The sequence below is a fragment of the Amblyomma maculatum genome, chromosome 8 (genome assembly GCF_055883805.1).
Source record: "Amblyomma maculatum isolate TAMU_Amacu chromosome 8, ASM5588380v1, whole genome shotgun sequence".
Classification (NCBI taxonomy): Eukaryota; Metazoa; Arthropoda; class Arachnida; order Ixodida; family Ixodidae; genus Amblyomma; species Amblyomma maculatum.
In genome coordinates, this window is record NC_139351.1 from 80,887,922 (window position 1) to 80,914,091 (window position 26,170).

The 26,170-nt window shown below is 47.1% G+C and overlaps 1 protein-coding gene and 1 pseudogene across 1 annotated transcript in view; one reads left to right on the forward strand and one right to left on the reverse strand.

Moving 5' to 3' along the window:
* The window catches only part of LOC146181587 (tRNA (cytidine(32)/guanosine(34)-2'-O)-methyltransferase-like), a 308,502-nt gene that overhangs the window by 179,739 nt on the left and 102,593 nt on the right, over positions 1-26,170 (reverse strand). The gene's annotated exons all lie outside the window — the stretch shown is intronic.
* LOC146181595 (uncharacterized) lies at positions 19,018-21,892 on the forward strand (annotated as a pseudogene).

Below are 26,170 nucleotides of genomic sequence, written 5' to 3' on the forward strand. Positions count from 1 at the left end.
TGCGGGAAGCCGGGTTGCAAAACTGCGTGGCAGCTCAGAAGCCCCATCTGACTGAGAGGCAGCGCACGAGTCAAATCAACGAAAGACCACGAGAAGACAGTGACCCTGATGATCGATGATATACACATAAAACAATACTTCGACTACAAAGGGGGCACAATAGTAGGATCGTCGGTTCATTCAACGGAACCAGCAACAACAGCCCATGTGTTCATGGTACAATCACTCCTTTCTGCAAACAAGGACGTCATTCACATATTACCTGTGAGCAAACTGAGCGCAGAAATTTTGCATGAGCATGCTAAGAACATAATCATTAATGTTGAGAAAATGGGGCTTAAAATTATCGCTGTGATAACCGACAACAATGCTCTGAACCGCAAGATGATGTCGTTATTTGCTACAAGTCCTCAGGTGAGTGTTGTCTATCCCCATCCAGCCGATAACGCTCGCCCTCTTTTCTACGTGGTCGATCCTGTGCATCTCTTGAAGTGCATCAGGAACAATTGGATTAACCAGAAAAACCTTGGAACATGCCTCTATTTCCCTGAAATGGACTTGAGTGGAGCAATGCCTGAAGGGCCTCCTTGTATGAAAGCTGCTTCTTTCGCAGCTATGCGGCAGCTTTATTCTTCACAGAAGACGTCGCTTGTGAAGGCTGCTTACAGACTGAACGCAAAAGCCGTGAATCCAACCTCAATGGAGCGGCAAAATGTAAAGCTCGTTCTCGACGTCATTAATCAGTTTGTTTCAAATGCCCTCAGGACACATGGTTCCGCATTCAAGATTCCTCAAGCTGAGTCGACTGCTCTTTTCATTGACGTTATCCTCACATGGTGGCAAATAGTCAATGTTAGGACCCCTTGCAAAGGCCAGAGGCTAAGGGACAGCATGCAAGACCCTGTAAGGTCTCTTGATGACACACAGTTAGCTTTCCTGAGTGGCGTTGTGGACTGGTTGGACGCTTGGGCAAGAATAAACATCACCAGTGGCTCGCTGACGAAAGAGACTCGCAGTGCTTTGCGACTGACATGCCATTCTCTGGTAGAACTCTCGCGCTACTGCTTAGAAGAACTTCAAGTACGTACTGCTGGGCAAATTTCAGACGGATGCGCTAGAAGACTGGTTCGGCCGTTACCGCCAGCTGGCAGGATCACAGTACCGCATTTCCGTGCGTCAGCTCTACGAATGTGAGAAGAAGCTTCGTCTTCAAAAACTTTTAACATTTTCATGCGAGGAAACAGAGTTAAGACGTAAGTGAGGATCTTGTCCCATGCAACTTTTCTGTGGCTGTCAGTGACGACGATATTACACACGCCCACTTTGACATGGATGCTATTGTCTACATTGCAGGATACGCTGCTCATGCTGCTTTAAAGAAGCTTTCATGTTCTGCTTGCTTCAGCACATTGGTGATTGAAAATTGAGAGGTCGAAGCGGAAAATACTGCCATGATAGCTAACCTGTCGAGAGGAGGGTTGAAGTTTCCCCAGCCATGCACAGTTCACATGGTACTGATGACTAAACTAGTTACAGAGAAGTTGTCTTTTGGAGCAACCGCGGAAGATTTTCTCTCCTGTAGAAATCAACGTGGTGTCGTGATTTCACAGACGATTTCCATCCTGGACGAACACGACATTGAGACATGTGAAAATGGCCACACTGCAAAAACTCTCCTGCACTTGGTATTACAGATTGCAACCAACGTTGTTTTAAACAACTTTTGCAAACTAAGAAATGATGCCATACAAGACAATGCTGAGCAGAAGGCCGCAGCCCGGAAAGCAGCAACGCTTAAGTTTTACTCCCAAACCAATAAAAATGCTTTGCGCACACTTGATTGCTGGTGTCTCGTCGTTTTTTATTGTAAGGGTCAGATTAGCTGTACAAATACTCAACAGCGCAACATTATTGTGAGTGTCATAGCTGTGTGTGAAAGCTTTAAGCTCTGGCACAGTTCTGGCTTCACTTCCAGAACTGTGCTGTCACTATATTTTGTTCTTTATATTCTGTGGTCGCAGCTGAGCACACATATGCAAGAACAAGCACTGAAGCAACCGCTTCATCTTTGGAACCTGGCCAGGCGGGGTTGGTCACAGCAGTGTCAGCACGTGCTGATCTATCACCAGGAGCTACGTTCAGCAGTTCGCCACTTTCTCATGAAGGTTAGCAGTTTTAGAACTCTTTCACAATATTGCGCACTTCTTGGTGCTGCCAGATTACATGCAGGTATGACTAAACCAGACGTAGCAAATTATTGTTCTTCCGTCGATTCCGTTCCTTGCAGGATCATCCACCAGCCCCATCAATGACAGGCAGCCACTTCAGAAACTTCGTGCTAAGCTCAGGCAGCTCGGTAACTGCAACAAGAGGCTGCAAGAACGGCTCCTTCAGCGCAGACGGATGAATACCACTGCTGTTGCTTGGCTGGGTGCGCCAGTGCAGCACGTGTATGCGAGAGCAGACGATGACTAGCAGATTGCGTCGCTACTATTTGTCCCCACATGACCAAGCTGGTGTGTCGCTTCCCTAGCTGTGACGTAGTAGCCTAACCGTGCGTTCAGAAACCGAAATCGCTCAGTATGAACATGCAATAATAAATTATTCATCGGACATAGATTCCTGTGTTGTGCATCATGCTCCCTGAAACAATATGCAACGTTTGAAAATAATAACGCGCAAACGAAAAATGAGGTGTCTCAACCCCTTTAAAAACAGCAAAGATAAAATAATGAAATTGCAAGATGTTGAACAGACAGTGCAAGCTCTTAACATTCCACCGATGCAGCTCCTTCTTGTGCAGAATAATAGTGCTACAGAAATTGGTTATTTCTATGCCTCTTGCTGAACATCACGAGCCCCACCACTTACTCATTCCTTTGGATACTGCCCATGACATGCATATCAACCATAAGAAAGTACATAAACATGGCTAGCCTAAAATGAGGTTTTGATGAGAATTTCTTAAAGCTCTCAAGATTAAACTGGCAAGGAAGATGCCCTTTCAGTGAGGGATGCTGGTTTCAGATGAGATACAGGGGAGAATGGGATGGCTGTAAACTCAGACCATGATGCTTTCTGGACTTGTTCACAATGGAGACCAAGGAGGGCAAAGTATTGAGCTGGCACACCATGGTCTAGTGTTTGCCTTAGCACCTTCTGCCGAGTTATCTGCAACTCGTAGCAGTATTTGCTTCGAAAGAAGCAAAAAAGGGGACAGTCCTTGCCCAGCTGTTGCTGCAGTGCGTTGTGCACTTACAGCAGGCAGGAATGTTTGTCGATGGTGTAGTCTGCGATGGTGCATCTACTAATAGGGCCATGTGGAAGCAGCTCGGAGTAAGTGGCGCTCTAGGACATGTTAATGGTTTTGACCATCCACTAGATGCCTCATGAAAAGTCTATGTTGTGGCAGACACACTGCATTTATTCAAATGCATCAGGAAATGACAAAAAGATTTTGAAAGTAAATGGGCGGTTAATGAAATTGCCAGGCTACGATGCACTTTTTGTGGCAGATACCAAAAATGCCGCTGAACTTCGGGTGTGCCCAAAGCTGACATATTGTCATGTAAATCCTTCACATATGCTCAAAATGCGGGTGAAGCTAGCCACACAAGTTTTCAGCCACTCAGCTGCTAAGGGAATATCTTTCCATGCATGGAGAGGCGCACCTCGGCTCGACAGTGTCGAGCCAATTGTGGAGGTTGCTCTCTTGATGATTAACCTTTTTGACACCCTCAATCGTCGCTTTCCCGCAGAAGGCCTCACACTTGGATACAAAGATTTCCATGTTCTCGAGGCTGCGTAAGTGGCTAGATAGCTGGGAGCAAGAAGATGAAAGGTGATATTCAGAAAGATTGTTTCATAACACAATGTACAGCCGAAGGCTTGCGTGTTACCCTTAAGTCTGTTCAGAAACTGTCAGTGCTTTTTCTGAAGGAGTGCGACTTCAAGTATGTTCTGATAGCGAGAATGAAACGGGAGCCCTTGAAGTGGGTTTTTCGGTATTATAAGACAAGCGGGTGGCCAAGAGCATCTCACATTCCCAACATTCATATAGCTTTACCGCATGCCATCTCTTTATTCATATTGAAGCCACCACAGTTCGGCAACTATGTAGCTTGAGAGCAAGAGCGATCTGCTTTTCTCGTGCTCAATGACTTTAGAGAGGTGTTTAAACCCAAAACTATTCAGCACACTGATAAAATGCATGACCTCAAGCCAAACTTGGACGGCCTTATCACTGAGGATACCTGGGAGTGCGATGATATGTTTAGCATGACTATTCAAATGCTGCAGTTATTGACTGCATTGTGTACTATGTCACAGGATTTGTGTCAGAAAAGTTTGGTACTCATACATCCTGTACAGTTTGTAAGAAGGCTCTGGTCGGACAGAAGGTATTTCAAAGCTACCTGAAGCCGACTTGGTAAACTCTAAAATGAAAGGAAGGCTCATGCATTCGAATGAGAACCTGCTTCTCCATTTTAAAAAGGCTGAGGAGCACTTCGCAAAACATGCCGGCAAAAGGGACACGATCGCGTGACTGACGCCGTGCTAGAAAACTTCAACTTCACATTTCCATGTGTCGCTCATGAAGAAGAAATGCTTGCTAAGCTCTTACACTATTATGTGTGCCTGCGAATGTTGCAGTATTGCCGACAGTTAAAGAACAAACATGTAAAGAACTTGCATAAATTGTCGAAACTTGTATGATTTCCTTTATCTGGGATGAGTGCAATGTGCAATATAGTTATGTGTACTGCATGGGACTAACCTTTGTTTTGTGTGTGTGGTGTGATGTACTCTCACAGTTACCAATGTAGTTCTTCACTTTTGCAAATAAATGAAATTTACGAGGTCAATGCCTTATTGCCATCTACACAAATGTATGCATTCTTCTCATCAACAAGACTATAAACTGTATTTATCTTAAGGTAGGAATACAAAAATGTGTACAGAAGTATCAAATCTGTAGTTGCCAATGACAAGCTGACACTTTGTTAGACACAGCAGAATAAGGTTGCAAGGGTATCACAGTTTATTAGCCATTTTCTGTGCTAAGATGTCTGTTTTCTGTGAATTCCCTTTCATTTAACGCTTATCACCAACTTGCGACGTTATAGCTATGACGGGCCACTCGTGAGTGGTGAAATATGAACTCTGTGTATAAGAGTAGCTATGCTTGACCGCCTATGACAGGTAAGCGAAAGCATTGCAGACGTTTATTCATGTGATAGCCGGTTCCAGAGAAACTACCTAACGCATGCTCCGACATCGACCGGACGCACGGGACTTAGCCCCCCCAACTCGCTGTTTCGCCTTCGCTGCACATAAAACCACACGCTAGAGGCTAACATGAAGATGGTAAGGCCATGCTATTTATTTTACTCGACGATTTACCTCGGCCTGACAACGATGACTTTGCGAGACCAAGTTGGCTTCTTGTTTACTTGGCCCACCTATTTTTACACCATGGCTTTGCCCACACTGCGACCGGGCACTACTGGATGGATGGATGGATGGATGGATGGATGGATGGATGGAATGGATGGAATATAGGAGCGTCCCCTTTGAAACGGGGTGGTAGCAGTAGCTATCATGCTCATTTTTCTCCCTATATCTTAATTATTGATTTAGATTGGTTAACTAAACCATCATTCTATTTCTTAAATTTTTGTTTCTACATTACTAACGTTATGTCACTTCTCTGCTTTTAGGCCACCAATCTTCCAATCGTTTTTTGCTAGTTTCCACTGCCGATTTATTCACCCGGCCACTGTTATCTCTAAACCCCAGAGCTTCAGGAACAGTGATTGCGCCTGCATCAACTTCCAGATGAATACCATTACATTCGAGTATAATATGGTCAATTGTTTCACTGGAGTTACCACATACAGCACATGCGTCATCTCCATTGTTAAATTTCTTTTTGTAGCTGCGTGTTCTAAGGCACCCTGATCTAGCTTCAAAAAGTAGGGCACTGCCTCTTGAGTTATCAAAGAAATCTTCCTTCCTGATCTGCATTTTCCACTTTCGGTATAATTCCACACACTGTTTATTTTCCATCGAATTTATCCAATTTTTACCTTCTGTGTCTTTCACCTGTTGCTTAACCCATTCGCTTCCGCGGCTTCGGCGGCCGTTCCCGCGAGCTGTTCCGCGCAACTTTCGGTGCCACGGACTCCCGTGTATCGCGTCGTAAAGAAACCACCATAACTCCGGCTTATTGCCTCACAGGTTAACACTTTTGGTTTTATTTTGTTTTGGAATGCTTTCCGGAAGCACTGCACGCACTGCACTCAGAGTCTTGAAGCAGACGGGCATGTGAAGTGCCACTTCACATTTCTCGCACTCCCACCGGCTCTCGCTCTTCTTCCCCTGTGCTTTACAGACATGACATTGCCTGGATGGATTTTGCTTGATTGCGTTTGGCGGGATTTGGCGAGGGAAGTGAGCCCACTCACAGGCTTCTAGCCGCATTGGTGAATCACCAACAGGCAATTTGCCTCATTGCCGGTATCCCGGTAGCACAGTCCCTTCGATGAGCTGCTCCGCCAGGTCGACTTTCCAGTCCGTATAGCTCGCTCGCTTTCCTGTAATTTTGGCCGATGGGATGTAGCTGTTATATACAACGATATCCATGACGTAAAAAAATATCTTGTATCCTTTCGCATACCTTCTCATTATAGGAAAGGAAGCGAGCTGTTGATCTTCTCGATCCACACCTCCCATTCCACGGTTGTAGTCCTGTACAACCTGGGGCTTCAAAACAGGCAGGCCGCTCTGGCGATTTTTCTTGCCGGTGTCAGTCACACTACTGTGTTGTGAAACGTAGATAGCATATTGACAGGCTTCTTGTCCTGCCATGTCAAAGCCATGATGCCTTGCGAGAAGAAGGCCTTACACTCGCCTTTCTTTAGCTTCATCTTTTGGAGCTCGTTGGACATGTTCTTACGGTGCACCCTAACAGTACACACACAGTTTGATCCTGCTTGATTTATGTGCAGAAAAAGGAGTGCTGAAGAATACCAATTGTCAACATAGATTGTGTGACCGTCCGCAAGGTTGACGACGGCCTCGCTACACAACATACCAATGGTAGCGGTGGTTTGCTCCGATTTTCCTGTGTAGACAGAGAAGTTCAGGCAGTAGCCACTGGCAGATTCGCAGAGCTTGTAGAATTTCACACCAAAACGGGCTCGTTTTGACGGGTTGAATTGCACGTATGCGAGACGACCACGAAATTTCATCAAACTCTCGTCCACTGCGAGACCTTCTTCCGGAGAGTAGGCGCTACTTATTGACTTGATTATATAGTCCAGCACAGGTCGTAGCTTCCCTAGCTTGTCATTAGTTGCTGCAAGGTTGCTCTCACAGGGGTGTAGATACCGGGGGAGTGCCCAGAAATGTTGCCTGGGCATCACCGTCGCAAAAAATGGTGTGCAGATCACACTTCTTTGTGACCAATATACCTGGATACAGCTCTTTCGTACCTGGCTCATTAGAACACACAGCGCGAAATAAACTTTCATTTCTCCTGATGTGTCATGCCATGTGGGGTCCGGCTTAGAAACCTGCTTCTGCCTTGCATAAGCGTTGCTGTGCATTGTAATCATGTCCCAAAAATCGTCTCCAAGGAGAGCATTGAACAAATCCAAAGCACTTGGGCTCTCACCTACTTTGAGTTGGATCGCTCGTTTGACTCCAGGACTTCCGGTAAAAGGCAGTTTGGAGACATTATCTGAACTGTCTTTTTCCTCCCACTTCCAATCTTCACTTCTTGGCTTCTTGGACGGTGGTGGGGATGAGAGCGGAGTGCCGTCAGATACACACGCATCGCTTTCACAACTACTGCTGTTCTCACCGTCACTCGCATCATCGCCACTTTCTTGGTCCGAGGTATCTTCTGGATCATCATCACAATCACTTTCATCACTTTGGAAGGCTAGCTCGAGAATTTCCTCGCTCGTGAGAACTTTCTTCCTACGCGACGCCATCCTCGACACCCAGCAAACGACTCAGCAGAGAAAGCGGGAACGCCAACTTTTTTTTTTTACAACCAAGCTCAAAAATAGTGGACAAGTATGTTGATCTGGTGTTAAAAAGACAAAACAACTCAACAACAGTGTAGAAGGAAGCGCCATCTATCAGTGCATTTTAAAAACGATTTTTTTTCAGAGGCCGGCGAACCGCCGGCTTATCGCAGTTTGGCCTTGGCCGAACCGGCCGGTGGATCGCCGGCTTCGGAAGCGAATGGGTTAACGCTCTTCATTTTTCCTCCTTGTGACTAGCATACTTACTAGTTAGTTTCCTAGTTCTTTTCCTCAATTCTGAGGCAACGCTTTTTAAGTACAGGTATTTAGCTGCCCATCTGTTACTGTCCAATTTCCTCAGGCGTTCCTTCCGCTCTGAGGAAATTGACGAATTTTACTCTGAGCTTCCCGTACTTCGAAAGATGCCCAGCCCATATCTCCCTGTACCGCCTCATTTGTAGTTTTGCCGTGGGCACCTAGTGCTAATCGTCCGACGGATCTCTGATTTATTTCTAATGTCGACTGTACCTCTGATTTTAGGCACAAAACCGCATTTCCGAAAGTAAGTCCAGGCACCATAATTCCTTTTCAAACACCCCTCAAAACCTCATACCTATTGTATCCCCACAATGCCTTATGCTTCATTATCCCGGCATTCCTTCGCCCTTTGGCCTTAACTGATTGCTCATGCTTTCCAATGTATGCCAATCCTTCATTTACCCATACCCCCACATTTATATTCTGCTATTCTAGGTATTTCATGGCCTTGTATTTTAAGACCCTGATCAGTTGAGCCATTGAAAATCATCAGACCTGACTTAACAGCGCTGAAACTGAAGCCTAGAGCATCCTCTTCGTCTCCGCAATACTGAACTAGAGTTTGCGATTTTTCCAGACTCTCAACTAGCAGCACAATATTGTCTGCATACATCAAACCGGGGAGGCGCTGCTCTACCGCCTTTCCACCTAATCTATATGACAGGTTAAAACCTAGGTTACTCACTTGTATCCTCCATTCCAGGTTTATCATATAAAGCATGAACAGCACCGGTGATAGAGGACAGCCTTGTCTTAATCCTTTGCATACTTTGACATCTTCCATACTTCTTATCCCTTCCCACGTAATTTCTACTTTGTTATCCCGGTATATTTCCTGTAGGAACTCTATTATCTCATAACCGATACCTTCTTCTTTTAATATGTTCCACAGGAGTTCCCTGCTTACGTTGCCGTACGCCCCGTTTATGTCCAGGAAGACCAAATACAAAGGCCTATTTACCATTCTAGATATTTCGATGCATTGGGTAAGCATGAACAGGCTATCATCTAAGCGCCTGCTATTTCTAAAGCCGTTCTGAAGTTCTCTGAGTATCTTGTTACTTTCTACCCATGCTTGCACCTTTAAAGGTCCACGGAAACGGCCCCCAAGAAGCCACTGATAAACGTGTTCCGTGTGTAGAACACATCCTTTTGAGCATTAACGCAAAGTATAACTCCTTGGAACAAAGGCAGCGATTTATTATTAATTTTTAAAAACTGCGTTTTTTGAAATTCGGAGGCAGAGAGAATGTCGCTTGGCGGTGTCGCATGGAACTATTTCCTTAAACCGTGACGTCACGGGTGAGTTGACTGGCAAGGCTTGCTAGAAGCTGCCATTCGCTGCGGCCACTGCAGCCATGACGTCACGGACACACTTCCGGTAGTGCGAAAGTCGTCTGCTCGTGCGCTGTTCGAACTCTGTGCAGGCTGTTACACAACTCACCACCCTTATCGGTTAGGTGGCCATTGCCTATTAAGTGCAACAACCGAAGCGACGCAGGGATCGGCAGAAAGAAGCTGCATTTACAAATATCTTATTTATATAACGTGGTTTCAGGAGTACCAAAGTGTCGTCCGACGAGGCGTCAATAGCACGGTCAAGCACCGCACAATGGCAGCACCTCCTCGACCGCCGTAAGCACCGCCGTTGTGGCCCCTCCTCCTGCATATCGTTCGCGAATGACACGGCGGATTGTTAGCACCGATGTCCGAAATAAACCGTGCCAAAATTTGTTGGCATCTGGAATACTGAGCCGAATATCCATTATGAAGCACTCGTGAGGATCGCTGACCAGCAGCAAATTGCTGGTAAGAGCGATAGCCGTGATACAAGCTAGTTTCTGCTCAAGCCAGCTGCCGCTGGTGCATTTCGGCTGATCCGATCTGCTCGTACTAACTCTGCGATTAATGCGTCGGCAGAGTTGATCCTATAATTATTTTACTATGGCAGGATAGGATTCACTATAAGGCAGTTTCATAAGTAGACGATTTACGACAGCGTTGATCATGTTCCAAAGCGTCGACCGCCGCGGCTTCGAAGCGAAACAAGTTAGGCCTTGCGACGACTAGGGACGGTCACGCACGGCGACGTCGTTCACCGCGCTCGCGCGCCCCACCCCCACAGTAATTGTGTAACGTGCCTCAGCCTGCTTGCGGCATCCCGTGCTGCAAGCGTTGCAAACTCGTGTACTTTCATAGCTAAGGCCACACATTTTTTGACGTTCTGCTCAGCAACAAGCCGTTCAAACGATACTGCAGGCAAGACAAGGCTTCAGTACGCAGTCGCTGCGCTGTCGGCCGTAACTGAAGACGTCGGGCAGCATCATATTCTATACATCGATCTTTAAACGTGATACAGTGGGCAAATGAATAACTTTGCGAAGCAGATCTGCTCGTAAGTTTCGCACACTCGGGCGCCGACGAGTAGCTTCCGTCAACAGACGCCGTCATAACCTCGGTTAAATGGCGCAAACCGAGGTCGTCAAGCTCGGTTTGCAATAACCGCGGTTAGTGGTGTAATCATGGTTTGGTCTGCCGTGTAACATAGGGTAACCACGGGTTCGCAGTTACACTAACCATCGCTGTGCGAACTGGCGAACTCTTCAGGCGTGTGCGAGCGAGGACGGGTTGACACGAGTTACGCCAGCGAGCGAGCGCGCGGGCACTGGAAGTTCGTTGAAGTGACATATGTCTGGGCGGAGCTTTGAACTTGCTTGTATCCTTAATTTTTTTATGGCTCCCTTCGGCGTACGAGTTGAGGGGGAAAATTGGAAGGGCCATTTTATATCGCCGATATCTCTGGTGTTGCAGAAGCTAGATCGAAAATTTTTGCGGGAGAATGATGGGTGGTTCAATAACTATCAGTGTTAAGGCGTTGTTGACCCTTCTTCATGACCCCTTTCAGGGGACCTTTAATTTCACCACCTGCATGGCTAACCTGTACATAACAGATGTTATGGTAATCGGCCTGTAGGATTTTATGTGCATCCTGTCTTCTTTCCTTTTATAAATCAAATTCATTTTACTCTGCTGCCAGCTGTCCGGAATTTGCTTATTCATTATGACTGTTTCCAGAGCTTTTAACGTTTCCTTACTTTTTTGGACAGAGTTCATTAATCAGCTTGATCGGAATTCGATCTATTCCTGTAGATGTGTTTTTAGGAATATTTTTTCCTGCCTTCTTCCAGTTTAGATTGGTCAGTTCTAAGCTACCTTGTGTTGCTTCCTGATTTGCGGAGATTACCCTATCATTGCTCTTAAATGGCTCGGCTTTAACTAATGTAACGTAGTTCACTGCGTTGTCTCCTTTTAAACAATTCCCTCGTTATCTTGAACCCGATCCTGCTTTCTTTAATTCTTCCCTAGCCAGCTTATATGGTTCCAGAATTTTCTTGCTCCGCCTCTAGAGGCATCGTGTATATCAGCCATCCAGCGATTGGTGGACTGTCTTATTTTACTTTGGACGAGGGCCTGCACCTGAAGTTTCTTTTGTCGATATGATTTCCATTTTTGGTCTATTTCCTCCTGAGATACCTGTGCTTTCTTTGCCATTCGGTGTTCCATTAAAGCAGCCCGTCGTTCAATAGCTTCCCTGATTTCCTTATTCCACCAGCTCCGTGGCTTTCTCTTTCCATTCCAGCGGTTTGCTACTTTAACCTCCTGAATTTTCCTCCTTATGAGTAGCTGTACCTGTTCATAATCCCAGTCTTCCATTGGGGCTTTTCTCTATTGCTTCCTCTATGTCTGCTGCTATCTGCGCTATTTGATCGTCGTTTAATTTTGCGTTTCCGTTTTGTCTAAGTTCTATTTCTCTTTTCATCAAGGGCCCCATCTGCAGACTAATACGTTTATGATCACTTCCCAGACTACACTCCCCTTCTTCGTCTATTTCCATTTTTCTGACCTTGCTATGAATTTCCTGCGACATCAGACAATAGTCAATGGTCGTCTGCCTGTTGCGGAATTCCCACGTGATTTGGCCTTCACATTTTGTTTCTCTATGTTGCTCACAGAAATCTAGCATTAGCTTCCCGTTACAATCCGTGGATCCATCCAGATCGTCGATGTGGCCGTTCATGTCCCCCAGTAGAATAATATTGGCCCCGTTTCCAAACTGGCTTATATCGTCACTGAGACATTCAAAAAGATCCTAGTTTTCTTGCCTGCATTGATGTCCTGTTCCTAAATAAACTACCCCTAGCCATGTCCTTATGCCGGCAATTGTTCCTGAAACCCAGATATTGCCACACCGCTGACCATCTTCTGGCGCCACCAAGTGGCCGAATGTCTTGGCACGTGGCTAGCGTCATCCTCGTCTCTCTCGAGTTTTCGCTTGATTAAAAAAAGGGCCAGCTCGGTTGTTGTGCTGCTTGCTACGTGTGTTGGTGACATTTGGTGGAGGTGCGGGGTAAGATCCCATGTACGTTGCCCCCGAAGACGTCAGTGCCGCTGCTCATCAACGCGTGGACGCGACTCCTGTCCATAAAGCCAGCCGTCGCCTGCGAGGCCTACAACCTGAGTTTGAACCGCTGTCCACCCCGCTACGAACCATGACATCCACGACGAGCAGCCAGACAAGCCAGCCTTCCAGCAACGCCCCACCGTTCGTCCTTCTCGCCCCGCGATCACCGCCATCATTTCATGGTGACCGGTTAGAGGATGTGGAAGACTGGTTGGCCAGTTTTGACCGTGTGGCTGCATTTAACCAATGGGACGACGAGCGGAAGCTAATGAATGTGTACTTCGCGCTGCAAGACTCGGCCAAGACGTGGTTCGAGAACCACGAGGCGTCCTTTGTCAACTGGGCAGCCTTTCGCCGTGAGTTACTTACAACATTCAGCTCGAGTGCACGCAAAGAAAATGCAGAGATTGCAATTCGGTCAAGGTCTCAACAGTCAAATGAGAGTGTGGCCATGTTTGTCGAGGACATGACGCGGCTTTTCAATCGGGCCGACCCTACAATGCCTGAGGCAACGAAGGTACGGCACCTCATGCGCGGGGTGAAGGAGCAGTTGTTCGCTGGCCTCATTCGCGACCCCCCAAGAACTGTCGCAGATTTCGCGAGAGAAGCTACCAGCATGGAACGTTCCCTGCAGGAACGGAGTACCCAATACGGCCGCCAGGCAAGCGTAGCGGCCACACCCTGCTGCGCGTCCGTGCCAGCAGCCAGCGACGAGGCATTGCGGGAGCTTGTGAGGAGCATTGTCCGCGAAGAGCTGCAAAACCTCCACTTGAATGCTCCCTCTGCAAATAATTATTCTACGGTGGACGTCATCCGTGATGAAATTCGGCGAGCGGTGCAGCCACCACCACCACCAGCACCACAACCGGAGCCCTGCATCATGACTTATAGTGATGTCTTACGTCGACCTGCTCCCGAGCCAAATCCATTCCGTCCCGTTGTCGGACCACCGCCTCGCTACATGCGCCCCGTCGAGCAGCAACAAGATCTGCGCCCCGTCGAGCCACAGCAATACCAGCGTCCCGCTATCAGCAAGGCGCACTTGTGGCGCACGCCCAACAGACGGCCGCTCTGTTATCACTGCGGCGAACCTGGTCACATTCTTCGCAATTGCCCATACCGGAGAATAGGCTTGCGAGGATTTCCACCAAACGCGCCTCGACCCCGCTATGGCGAAAGACCACAGGAGATTGAGGAGTACCTCGCTGCTAACGAGATGCAGCCAACGTCACCACAACGGCGGTCGCGATCGACATCTCCGAAGCGTTTTGCTTCGCCCAGTCGGTACTCTTCCTCTGGGCAATTCAGAGGCACGTCCCCTCACCGGGAAAACTAAACACGGCGACCTCCGGGGGTGGGGCCGCCGCTACGTTTCAGATTAAACAGCCTCCACCCGACGATTTGACGCGACGGCCCGAGCGGCGACGACCCGATCCGATGAACTTACCGACGTGCTGCGAACGCATAGTTTCCGGGGAAATTTTTGTAACCGCCGACAGTTGTGATGTGACCGCACTTGTGGATACCGGCGCCGATTTCTCCGTCATGAGCAGCCAGCTAGCCACGGCACTCCGTAAGGTTCTGACTCCTTGGTCTGGGCCAATGATGCGTACCGCCGGTGGTCATGTAATGACGCCGATTGGCATGTGCACTTGCCGCATAGAGATCTGCGGTTTTACGTTCACTGGCACATTTGCCGTATTACAAGAGTGCTGCAAAGATCTGATTCTCGGCATGGATTTTCTTCAAGAGTATGGTGCGGTTATAGACCTTCGGGAGCAGCTCATGGTATCGTTTTCAACCAAGCGAGCCGTGGATAACAACACAGACTTCCGGAAAACGATGTTGCGCGTCTGTGACGACCACATAACGATCCCTCCGCGTGCGAGCAAGTTCGTCACAGTCGAATGTGATCATAGCACCGGCACGAGTGGCATTGCTGAAGCTAACATGTCACTGTTTCTAACTCGACAAGTTTGTGTAGCTCGGGGCCTTGTCGAACTTGTCCGTGGCCAAGCCAACGTGCTAGTGACGAACTTCACATGTGAACCCCAACATTTGACGGCGAACACGGCGGTCGCTTATTTTGAAGAACTTGGAGAATGTACAGGCCAGTACGCTTTAACCAACACGTCAGACCCCGACAATGCGACGCCTACAGCCATTCAGACTGATGTGAACCCGCACCTCTCGCCCAGTGAGAAACGCTGCATAGAGAATCTTGTCAATTCGTTCCGAGATTGTTTTGCATCAACCTCCAAGGTCCGACAGACGCCACTAACGAAGCACCGAATTATAGTTGCCGATGACCAACGTCCACTATGTCAGCGTCCTTACCGGGTGTCTTCAAAAGAACGTGATGCCATCCGCCGCCAAGTAACAGAAATGCTCCAGGACGACGTTATCCAACCGTCAACGAGCCCCTGGTCTTCGCCTGTTGTCCTCGTCGCAAAGAAGGATGGAACCTTGAGGTTTTGCGTGGATTACAGACGCCTCAACAACGTCACGAAAAAGGATGTGTACCCCCTGCCACGCATAGACGATTCCCTCGATCGCCTTCGCCATGCCACTTACTTTTCGTCCCTTGACCTCCGCAGTGGATATTGGCAAATAGAGGTTGACGAGCGAGACCGTGAGAAGACCGCTTTTATTACGCCAGACGGTTTGTATGAATTTAAAGTGCTCCCGTTTGGCCTGTGTTCAGCCCCTGCCACATTTCAGCGAATGATGGACACTGTACTCTCTGGTCTGAAGTGGCAGTCATGCCTCGTATATCTCGACGACGTTGTGGTTTTCTCGGACACGTTCGACGAGCACCTGAAACGTTTGCGCGCTGTCTTCGAGGCCATCCGATCTGCCGGTCTCTCTCTAAAGCCCGAAAAATGCCACTTTGCTTTTAACGAGCTGAAATTTCTCGGCCACATTGTCAGCGCTCGAGGTGTTAGCCCAGATCCAGAGAAGACGGCCGCTGTCTCTTCATTTCCCAGACCAGCGGATAAAAGAAGCTTGCGTCGATTTCTTGGCCTCTGCGCGTACTATCGTCGCTTTGTTAACAATTTCTCCAAGATCGCTGAGCCTCTGACCCGCCTGACAAAAGACGCCGAGCCGTTCTTTTGGGGCCCCGACCAGGAAAACGCTTTCACGGAACTCAAGTCCCGTCTCCAATGTACGCCAATACTTGGCCACTTCGACGAAAAGGCCGACACGGAACTGCACACGGATGCCAGTAACGTTGGCCTCGGTGCGGTCCTTGTTCAGTGGCAGGATGGTGCAGAACGTGTAATTGCTTACGCCAGTCGCACTTTGTCCCGTTCCGAAGTTAATTATTCAACTACCGAAAAGGAATGCCTCGCTGTTGTGTGGGCAGTCATGAAATTTCGTCCGTATTTGTACGGTCGTCCGTTTCGTGTCGTGAGCGACCATCACTCTCTGTGTTGGCTGGCAAACCTGAAAGATCCATCGGGTCGGCTTGCTCGATGGAGCCTTCGGTTGCAAGAATTTGACGTTACAATCGTGCACAAGTCCGGCAAGAAACACAGTGATGCTGACTGTCTGTCCCGCGCCCCTACTCCCTGCCACGCGGACGGCTCCGACGACGATTCCGTTTTTCTTGGTGTTATCGCGACGTCCACCTTATCCCGAAAGCAGCGGGCTGACTCTGAACTTTTGCCCCTCATTGAATACCTCGAAGGAACCGTGTCATCTCCTCCTCAGCTCTTCAGGCGCGGACTGTCGTCATTTTGCCTGCGTGATGGTGTGCTCTACAAGAAGAACTACGGTCCAACAGAAACTGCTTATCTGCTTGTAGTACCCACAACGCTACATGACGAAGTTCTTCGTGCGTGCCATGATGACCTTTCTTCCGGCCATCTCGGGTTTTCTCGCACATTGGCACGGATACGCCGAAAGTACTACTGGCCCAGGCTAGCTGCCATTGTGCACCGCTACGTCAGTACCTGTCGTGAGTGCCAGCGGCGGAAAACACCACCCATTAAACCAGCTGGGCTCTTACAGCCTATCGATCCCCCGAAATTCCCATTTCAACAGGTCGGCATGGACTTACTGGGCCCATTTCCGAAGTCCTCCATGGGTAACAGGTATATAGCGGTTGCCACTGACTACCTTAGCCGCTACTGTGAGACCAAGGCCATTCCACGTGGTACCGCAGATGAAGTTGCGCATTTCTTTATTCATAGCATTGTACTCCGTCATGGTGCGCCAACAGTCGTCTTAACTGACAGAGGAACCTCGTTTACGTCGGCACTCACGAGTGAGGTACTTCGACTCAGTGGCACCACCCACCGCAAGACAACAGCCTATCATCCTCAAACTAATGGACTGACTGAGCGGCTTAACAAGACAATTGCCGATATGATTTCTATGTATGTAGACGATGATCATGGGAACTGGGACCGAATTCTGCCGTACATCACGTTCGCATACAACACTGCACTCCAGGAAACAACACGCTTCACTCCATTTCATTTGGTTCATGGACGCGAACCCTTGACAATGCTGGATGCCATGCTTCTACCAGATTCTGCTCCCTCCACTGTCGTGGGGGCTGACCAATTTATTCGTGACGCAGAAGCTGCACGCCAGCTTGCCCGACAGCGAATTCGGCACCAACAAGTACACGACGCCCAGCGCTACAACCTGCGACACCGAGAGGTGACATACACGCCCGGCGATCAAGTCTGGGTATGGAGCCCAATACGGTTGCGAGGGCGCTCTGAAAAGCTTCTGCGCCGATACTTTGGACCTTACGAGGTGCTCCGCCGCCTCAGCGCGGTGAACTACGAGGTGCTACCGCAAGGCACTGTACGCTCCTCTCGGCAGCCGAAATCTGAAATAGTTCACGTTGCCAGAATGAAGCCCTATTACAATCGGTAAACCAATTCAGGGTCCAAACCAGAGCCAGAGACTTTCCCGTATAACTTGCCCCGCTTTTCGACTATTCCCCTACGCTTGCGGCATCGGGTCGATGCCACTTGGAAGGGGGGCAATGCCACACCGCTGACCATCTTCTGGCGCCACCAAGTGGCCGAATGTCTTGGCACGTGGCTAGCGTCATCCTCGTCTCTCTCGAGTTTTCGCTTGATTAAAAAAAGGGCCAGCTCGGTTGTTGTGCTGCTTGCTACGTGTGTTGGTGACAATATGTTCTTTACAAGATGATTTCTTTGCCAATTTGTTCCCTGGTGTATCAACATGCCTACCCCTCCACCCTTTTTTTCCGTTCTCGTTCTGTTGCACCCTTCCCAGACGTAGCCTTCTATAAACGGCGGATCTTCTAGATCCCTGAGATGAGTCTCGCAAAGAGCGTACACACCTATTTTGTCATCCTTCAACTGCAGTTCTGTCTCTAGCCATTTTGCTTTTTTTCTACCTCCTTGCATGTTTATGTAGCTGATCCTAGTGTTAAATTTCTTTTTTGTACTTTTCTTTCTCGACCTACTCTTTGCCATTTTTGGGGGCTCAGCCTCCATTATTACACTTTCTTCTGCCTCACTTCTAACTACCTCTGTGCACAGAGTCCTCGCGGACCCCCTAAAAAAACTACAGCCCTGCCTGCCAGGTGCCAGCCGATCTCTGCTCCCACCCTTCTGTAAAAATGAATGCCGTCTCCCTGAAAAGCCCTATAAAAATCTGCTTTATGTACCTCCCTGTTTACCTCAACTGGGCCAGAGTTGGTAGCGCCATCTGTTGGAGGGCTTGAGATGGAGAGCTTTCCCATGAAGCGGTGACCTATGCGCCCTCCTGCGGCATCTTCTCACCTAAACTATTCTTACACTGTGGTTTTAGAGCATAAAGTAGCCCGTGTTCGAGCCCGAACTAATTATGGCGAGACATCTTAATCACAACCGCAAGCTTCTACCATGGTTGGGTGGCAATGGAAGTACATGGGCTTTTGTCAGAAAAGGCAGGTCTGCAGCAATTTATAGTCTCGCGGACGCAAACCAGATGTTATCGCCCTTTAAGAAACAAACTGCACACCAACACTTACAAGATATTCAACATTCACACAACAAATATTGGATTCCCTACGAAACACCATTCGCAGCCACTTTGGTTACCAATGATATGACCGCAATTGATTGCTCAAAGATACAACATGCATTTCACACGTTTTGCTCGAGCTCCTGCCTCGGAAAAGAGGCCATGGCCATGTTTTTGTGTTGAATGTTTACATTTTTCACAAAAATGGACAAGATGAACGTATTTCAAGAACTCTTCCACAACGCTCTCAAGCTTGTGCGCATCGCCTAGACTTTCTAGTGTGGTCTTGCATCCCAAGTAGAGCTTAACGATTTCCCACAGTCAGGGTCCACCGAATTCAGGTGGCGACTTTGCCACCAGAGCTTTAGGCTCCTCTTCAATGGCTTCTATAATTATCTTTCTAGCTCTGCTACCCTCCCAGGCTGACTGCAAATGAGGTGCATCTACTTGTGCAGGTAAAATGCCGCCTTAGCTGCTGCAAGGCCGGAAGGGACCATGCTAATTTCCGGGCTGGCTGACCCGGACCCTTCGCTGGTTGGACCAGGCCACTCCTCTGAGACCCTGCTCTTGCTTTTCTCACTGTTCATCCATCCCCACGCTGTCCTTAGGCAGCATCCCCACTATCTTGTTTGGCCTAGGAGAGCATTCCCGGTAGTCCTAGGGTTCACTCTGACGACAGCCCGCCTCTTGTCATCGACAGCTTCGTGGGTACAATTGCTGGGGTGCAGCTCTGTTCCATCCCAGAGGACAGCCTTGGTACGGTCCTGCCTGCCATTCACTACAAATTGGGAGTCATCCTTTGGTCATTGGTAGCTTGTTCAAGAACAGTTTCAGGTGCGGCTCGTCCCTAGGGACGGGTTGACCTGCTTTGTGAACTCTTGCCAGAAGAATCCTTAAGGCACGGTTATACTGTTTCTGGCAAGCAGGCACGCGCCGGCTGAAGTCCGAGACGTCACGGCGACGCCGCGCCAGATGCAAAGCCGGTCCCCTAGAATGCAACACTCCGACGCGGCAGAGTGCCGGCAGCTGTGGCAGCTCATGCGCAGAAAGCTCAAAGCTTCCAGCCAGTCAGGAAACTCTTGAAGCAACTTCCTTCTTCCCGGAGGTTCCTTTGTCCCGCGCAGCCGCGCTGCTCCTAGCTCTCTCCTGCGAAGCTATTGAAGTTTGTTACCATATTCCTTCTTGAGATGGCGTGGACGTATCCAGCATGAAAAAATATAATTCTTGTGTTATTGCTGCATCGTCTGCATTGAATGAGGAGGAGGGCTATATACATAAGAGAGATCTTTGACAGACGTCCTAAGCACAGGGAGTACCACCACCTGGTACAGGAGCTGTGGCAGAGTGATCCAGAATACCATTTCAAGTATTTCAGGTAAACGATAGCGACGTATGCTCGTGTTGCGTCCGGGATTATGCAGCTCGAATATGTGCTGAAATGTGCTGTGCTGGATTTATTGAACACAGGATGACAAAGGCATCTTGATGAAGTGTTGAGCCTGGTATATGAGTGGCTCATACGCGCACCAACCCAAACAAGGTCCATTTCTCTGGGAGAAAGGCTTGCGGTGACACTGCGGTAAGCACGTATCCCGTTTATATTTTTCCAGAAATCATTCAATGCAGCGATGTGCATGCATAATAGTTTTACTTACATTATTTTTCTTGCGTATGCTTAAGAACTTGCATCGTATAATTTTTAATATATTGCGCGATTTTATTTTTATTCGTCGATATCGGCATATCTGTAACAAGCTGCATCACAACACTTCTGGACTATCAGGAGATGGCAACCAGCGTAGCGTTTTTTTGTCTTCATGATGTTTGTTGCCTCTGCAGACGCAACCATAGTTGTAATTGTTAATTGCACTCCGAGTCGCTTACTATGAGCTTAAGATGGAAATGGAAGGAGAAATGAAGGGCTCGTTGTGATACAGTCAAAGGAGCCAACAGTCTACATGATTTCTTTGTTTTGTAAGTGATATGACCACAAATAGTCGTATAACAATTTCAGGAGGAAACAATATTAAATGCAAAGTGGACGGAAAAACAATGCACTTTGTATTTAATACTGTTTCTCCCTAAAATCACCACAGGATGTTTTTCCTTTGCATTTAATGTTTCTCCCTAAAACCATTACAGGACTATTTCTGGTCAATATCAAACTACAAAAACAAAAGCAAATTCCCCTACATTTACCTTGGACTCGTAGACTTGGCTTCTTTAATTGTGATCACCTTGTCATGTTTTGATGTTGAAAAACGTTTGTTTATTTCAAGTCCTTGTTTTTCAGAATATTGAGAAATTGTATGTAGCGCCTATATATTTGCTTCTCTTCACTTCAAGTTCCACGTTTGTTCTACAAGCTATATCCCTATAACTGCCCTTATCCTGTTTGTGAAAAATGATGCATGTTTTTCAATCTTAAGATAATGTTTAAAGCAATAAAGTTGTTTGTTTATTACTCGAACATCACAACAAAACAATGGTTCTCTTCATATCTTGGTTTAATACCAGACATCTCCATGAGCTACCGAATGCATTCATCAACTCTGCGGAGAATCTTAAAAGAGACCCTACCAGCAATCTGGGATTGTCTGAAACCAGTTGTGCTTGGGCATCCAAGTGCGAAAAGATAGGAAAAAATAAGAGCAGAGTTTGAAGTACAGCGGAATTTCCCAAAGCCGCGGGAAGTATACACGGCAAACACTTCGCCATCAAATGCCTCAGCAATAGTGGTTCTGAATACTTCAATTATAAAAGGTTACACTCCATTGTGCTGCTAGACATTGCAGATGCCAATTATCGGTTTATAATGGTGGACATTGGTGCTCGGGGACAGCTTTCAGATGGTTCCGTTTTCAGAGACAGCATCCTAAAGACTAATCTTTAACAGGGAACTTTGGGAATTCCCTCCGTAGTGAATAGGTGGCCTCCTTGTTTGCTTGGTGACGCTGTGTTCCTACTACAAATCTATTTAATGCGTCCATAACCAAGGAGAAAGCTTGATGAAAGTTTTCAACTATCGTCTTTCTATGGCACGGTGTGTTGAAAATGCTTTCGGCATTTTAGTTTGAAAGTGGCGGGTGTTACAATAGTAGAAGGCGAGCCAGAGCTCACTCACATGGTAAGAGACAGCTGTGTGCCTTCACAACTTCATGGATGATGCTGCCTACTGCCCATATGATCACTGTGACTGGTCACGTGAGGAGGCTATGCAGGACACAGTGGAGGCACAGTTTCCCAAGTTGGCACTATTGCACCACCATCAAACCACCAACCTAGCTCAGCTGCCACACCAATGAGGGATAAAATTGCAGATTTTTTCATGTCTGCAGAAGGCTCATTGCAATGGCAGCTGAGTGTTGTCAGGTAGAGCTAATAAGCTAACACCACATTGCTGTTAATATGTGTTGTGTTGTTTTATAGCAGATAAGCATCTAAGGCTATCATGCACCAAACACATGGTGAGATCTGCTGTTCATGTAGATCTATTAAATATGGTTAAAAATCTCATAATTTGTTAAGGTTGGCATCTTTTAAGAACATAAAAACGCATGATATATTAACAAGAGCATTTTCTCCTATCAGTAAGGTAGGGTGAAGAGGAATATATTCTGAATAAAATATTGGAAAACGCTTCGTTCTTCTATCTTTGTGCAGGAACATAAAATGATTAATAGTGATTGTTTCTCCTCAAGGCTCGCATGTTGGTATTTCCTCTTTTCTAAGGATATAACCATGTGGAAGGTGTGTATGCCCAATATGGAGGCGACATAGAATGACCAGTGAATCGTTCTTGGTGTGTGAATGATTTCCATTCAGATATGACAGGTTTTACTAGGTGTAGATTTTTTTTTTTTTCACTATTCCATTTAGACTGCCACCTCTCAGCCTAGACTGCATAATTTGAATGCTTCTTTGTAGAGAACGTGCACAATGCTGCCAATCTGAAAGACGGTGGCTGGTTTACAGCACGTTATATAGGATCACACTTCCGTCCAGTCCCCGCAGCTTCGGACACAGCAGTACCCCCTCTCCACCCTCACAACGCCAACCCCCACCACCTCTCCCTCTACCTTAAGGAGGACGACTATAAGGTTATATTCCGACCCCGTGACAGTTTGAACCTTGCCCACCTTGCACCGCACTCTTTCGCTTGTGGCATCACTGCCACTTGCGAACAGCAGATGTCGGAATTTCAAGCTGTATGCCGTGTTCGCCATTGCACCAACATGGCTATTGTAAGCACTCCTGCTCCACTGACAGACAGGCTCCGCCAAATCATGTCGGTCACTTTGGATAACAAAACCTACCCCGTTACCACCTACGTCGCTGCCCCAGACATGCAAAGGAGTCATTCATAACGTGCCACCGGACATCACGTAAGCTGAACTCCAGGAGTACATTCGTGCACCCGGCTACAATGTCCTCTACGCTCGGCGCATAGGATCCTGTCTACCTTTATGGCGGCAAAACCCATTGCCGCCCTTTCAAATTCCTATGGGAAGTATGCACTCTGTGCCACAGGGAAGGCAGGCCATCATCCCCACTGCACCTTGTGCGACGTCGAGCACAAGACTGGGGACCCTACTTGCCATTGCCGCTACGCTATACAGCGCCCTCGACCTCTGGCTCCACGAAGACCACCCATCGAGCAACGTACACAGCTCACTGTCTGACCCGCTAGCCGTTCTTACAACCAAGAACTCTACTACATTGCCAACTCCAGCTCCACACCACAACGTGGGGGAACGTGGCTCCCACCGGACACCCCAGCAGAAAAGCAAGAATTCCACCCCAGCATCCTGACCTCGCTCTCCTTTCCTGCATCCTGGGCTGAGATGGGTGCATTTGGCAGCGGCTCCTTCTCCCCAGCATTCTCAAATCCCTCACAAACTCCCATCGTGGCCCCACAACCCGGCCACACTGAAATCTGGCAGCTACGCCTGGATATTGTCGACCTCCAGCGTCAAGTAATGTCTCTGTGGCAACCCCAGCCCCGTCCCGCCGGAGAATAGATAAAGAGTAGACTGAAGAGTAGATAAAAAGACAATGTGGCAGTACATTTATTTTTTTGCTATCAGTCCAAATTTATGGCTAGTATTGCTGAAAAGTATGGGCATGTAGTTTGTCTTGATGCCACTAACAAGACCACTGACTATGCACTACCATCTTCTTTCTAGACGTAAAGACACCATTGTGTTATAATAGTGGTGGGCATATTTGTAGTGCTATTCAAAACAACTACCTGCATAAAAGAAGTGCTAGACGCATTAAGAATATGGAGCCCTGCAGTCAGTCCTGAGTATTTTATGATTGACTGTTTCCAAGCAGAGATCAAAGCTATTATTGTCCTTTTCCCAGAAAGTGGTGCTCTGCAAATTCCATCGCAAGCAAGCATGGAAGAGATGGATGCAAAGAAAAAATATAGAGCAAAAAGTAGAGATGATGCCTTCTCACTTCTAAAGCGCATAACTACTATGTAGCATGTAGGTTACTGACTGCATCAGTGCAATGAACCCCTTTTGAGAGAGCACTTGCTTTCATCTTGGCTTCCCATCTCCCACATGTGGGTAAAGCACTAACTTCTGTTGCGACTACAACAAAATGGAACAGTCACAAAATAAACTATTCAGTTTTATCTAAAAGGGGGGCAAGATATGAAGAGCCGAACAGGAGCAATTTCTGTCTTTTTAAAAGTTTTTTCGTGATTGGCTGCAGTACTTTTACCAAGAATATATTAAACATCATCATGTTCCAGAATTTATCATGAAACTGTGCCAGTCTATCTCCAGAACAGGACACCACCTGCAATGAAACATATGAGCAGAGTGGAAACCACAGTATTATACACAGGTAGATATTAATGATGGGGATGAAGGTAGGATTTTTTTGGGGGGGAGTCTAGTGTGCCTGGAAAAACACGTTAATTTCAGAATACCATCCTGCAAATACATGTTTAACAAGGACTTCAACAATATCACGAGAAAGTGCTCAGACCAGGGGCGTCTTCATGTGTTTGAACACAACGGAGAACATGTGGACGACTACAACCAAGTGAAAGATCATTGGATAACAAGTGGCCCCATGCAGCAATACAAAGAAACTCATCTACTCAACGAAAGAATGCTTCAAGATTCTGTTCAGTAACCACAGATGTGTGGAACAGGTGAGAGCTTCTATATTGGACTGCAGCATCACACTGAAAGGCGCCCTCTCCGACGCCTCAACAGAATCGTCCGGGCAAGCCAGTCCCCCCTCCTACTGAATAGCTGCAAAAGAAGCAAGGCTGCTTGTGAAAAAAAAACAGTTTGTTCTACACATACTGGCCTGCTCGGAAATATTTTTGCTCAGTGGCGTGCTTTTTCCTTTGCGGTTGTGTGCTGACAGTCATCAGGCGAGAAAAATGTACAGGTTAAGATGCGGATTCAAATAGCAGGCAGTCAAAAATTCTTTCGGAACGCAAACTTGAAGAATTTTTTTATAGATGATGTTCACACAGTAAAGCAGATTATTGATGAAAACACCAATAGCACAGCGGCGAAATGTGTGTCACAAGTAAATGACAATCACTTACAAATTTGAGGTAAATACCTTTTTGTTTTTAACGTGGTTCTGTTGGAAAAAGTTTTTTAATATATGGCTGAGGATTGTCAGGGTATTGTTGTCTTCACTTGAATAACAATGGAAAAAATCTTTCTGAACATGTTCCCTTAAAGTGATATACAAGATTCAAAAGGTAAATGAAAACGCACAAGAAAATCGCCGACGAGCTGATCGCTATGGTTAGCAGAAAAATATTTTATAGTTTGATTGATCACTGATTATGTGACTGGTAAATTTACTTTAATGCCGATTACCACATATGCACGTCATATAGTTTATTTTCTGTTGTGTGAGCAAACTTTGCAATTTTTTAGCACTTTCTGAAATTGCATTCAGCCAAAATTGTGTATATTTTAGAAAAAAGATGTGTCTGTACAAAGGACGAGATATCTTTGTTCCAGCTTTCATTGTCATGCCCACAAAAGAAAAAGCTCACAATAACCAGTGACAGGTCAATGCAAGCATCTGCTGTGCTTCTTTATAAACAGTTAAGAGGAGCCGTCCTGCACAAATCAGCCTCAGGAATGGGGAAAGCCGAACAAGAAGCGGAAGCTCTCGGCAGACCTCGTGAAACTGCTTCCATGTGTGGAGAGCCAGTTTCTTTCAAACAGTTTTATTGTCATAACCAAATTTATGTCAAATGTGAGATAGACAAGCAATACTGTGACAGTTAAACATCTTGGACAAGGTCATTTCATATTTATCGCTTCATAAAGCAGGTCAAATACCCATCCTCAGTAGTCAGACG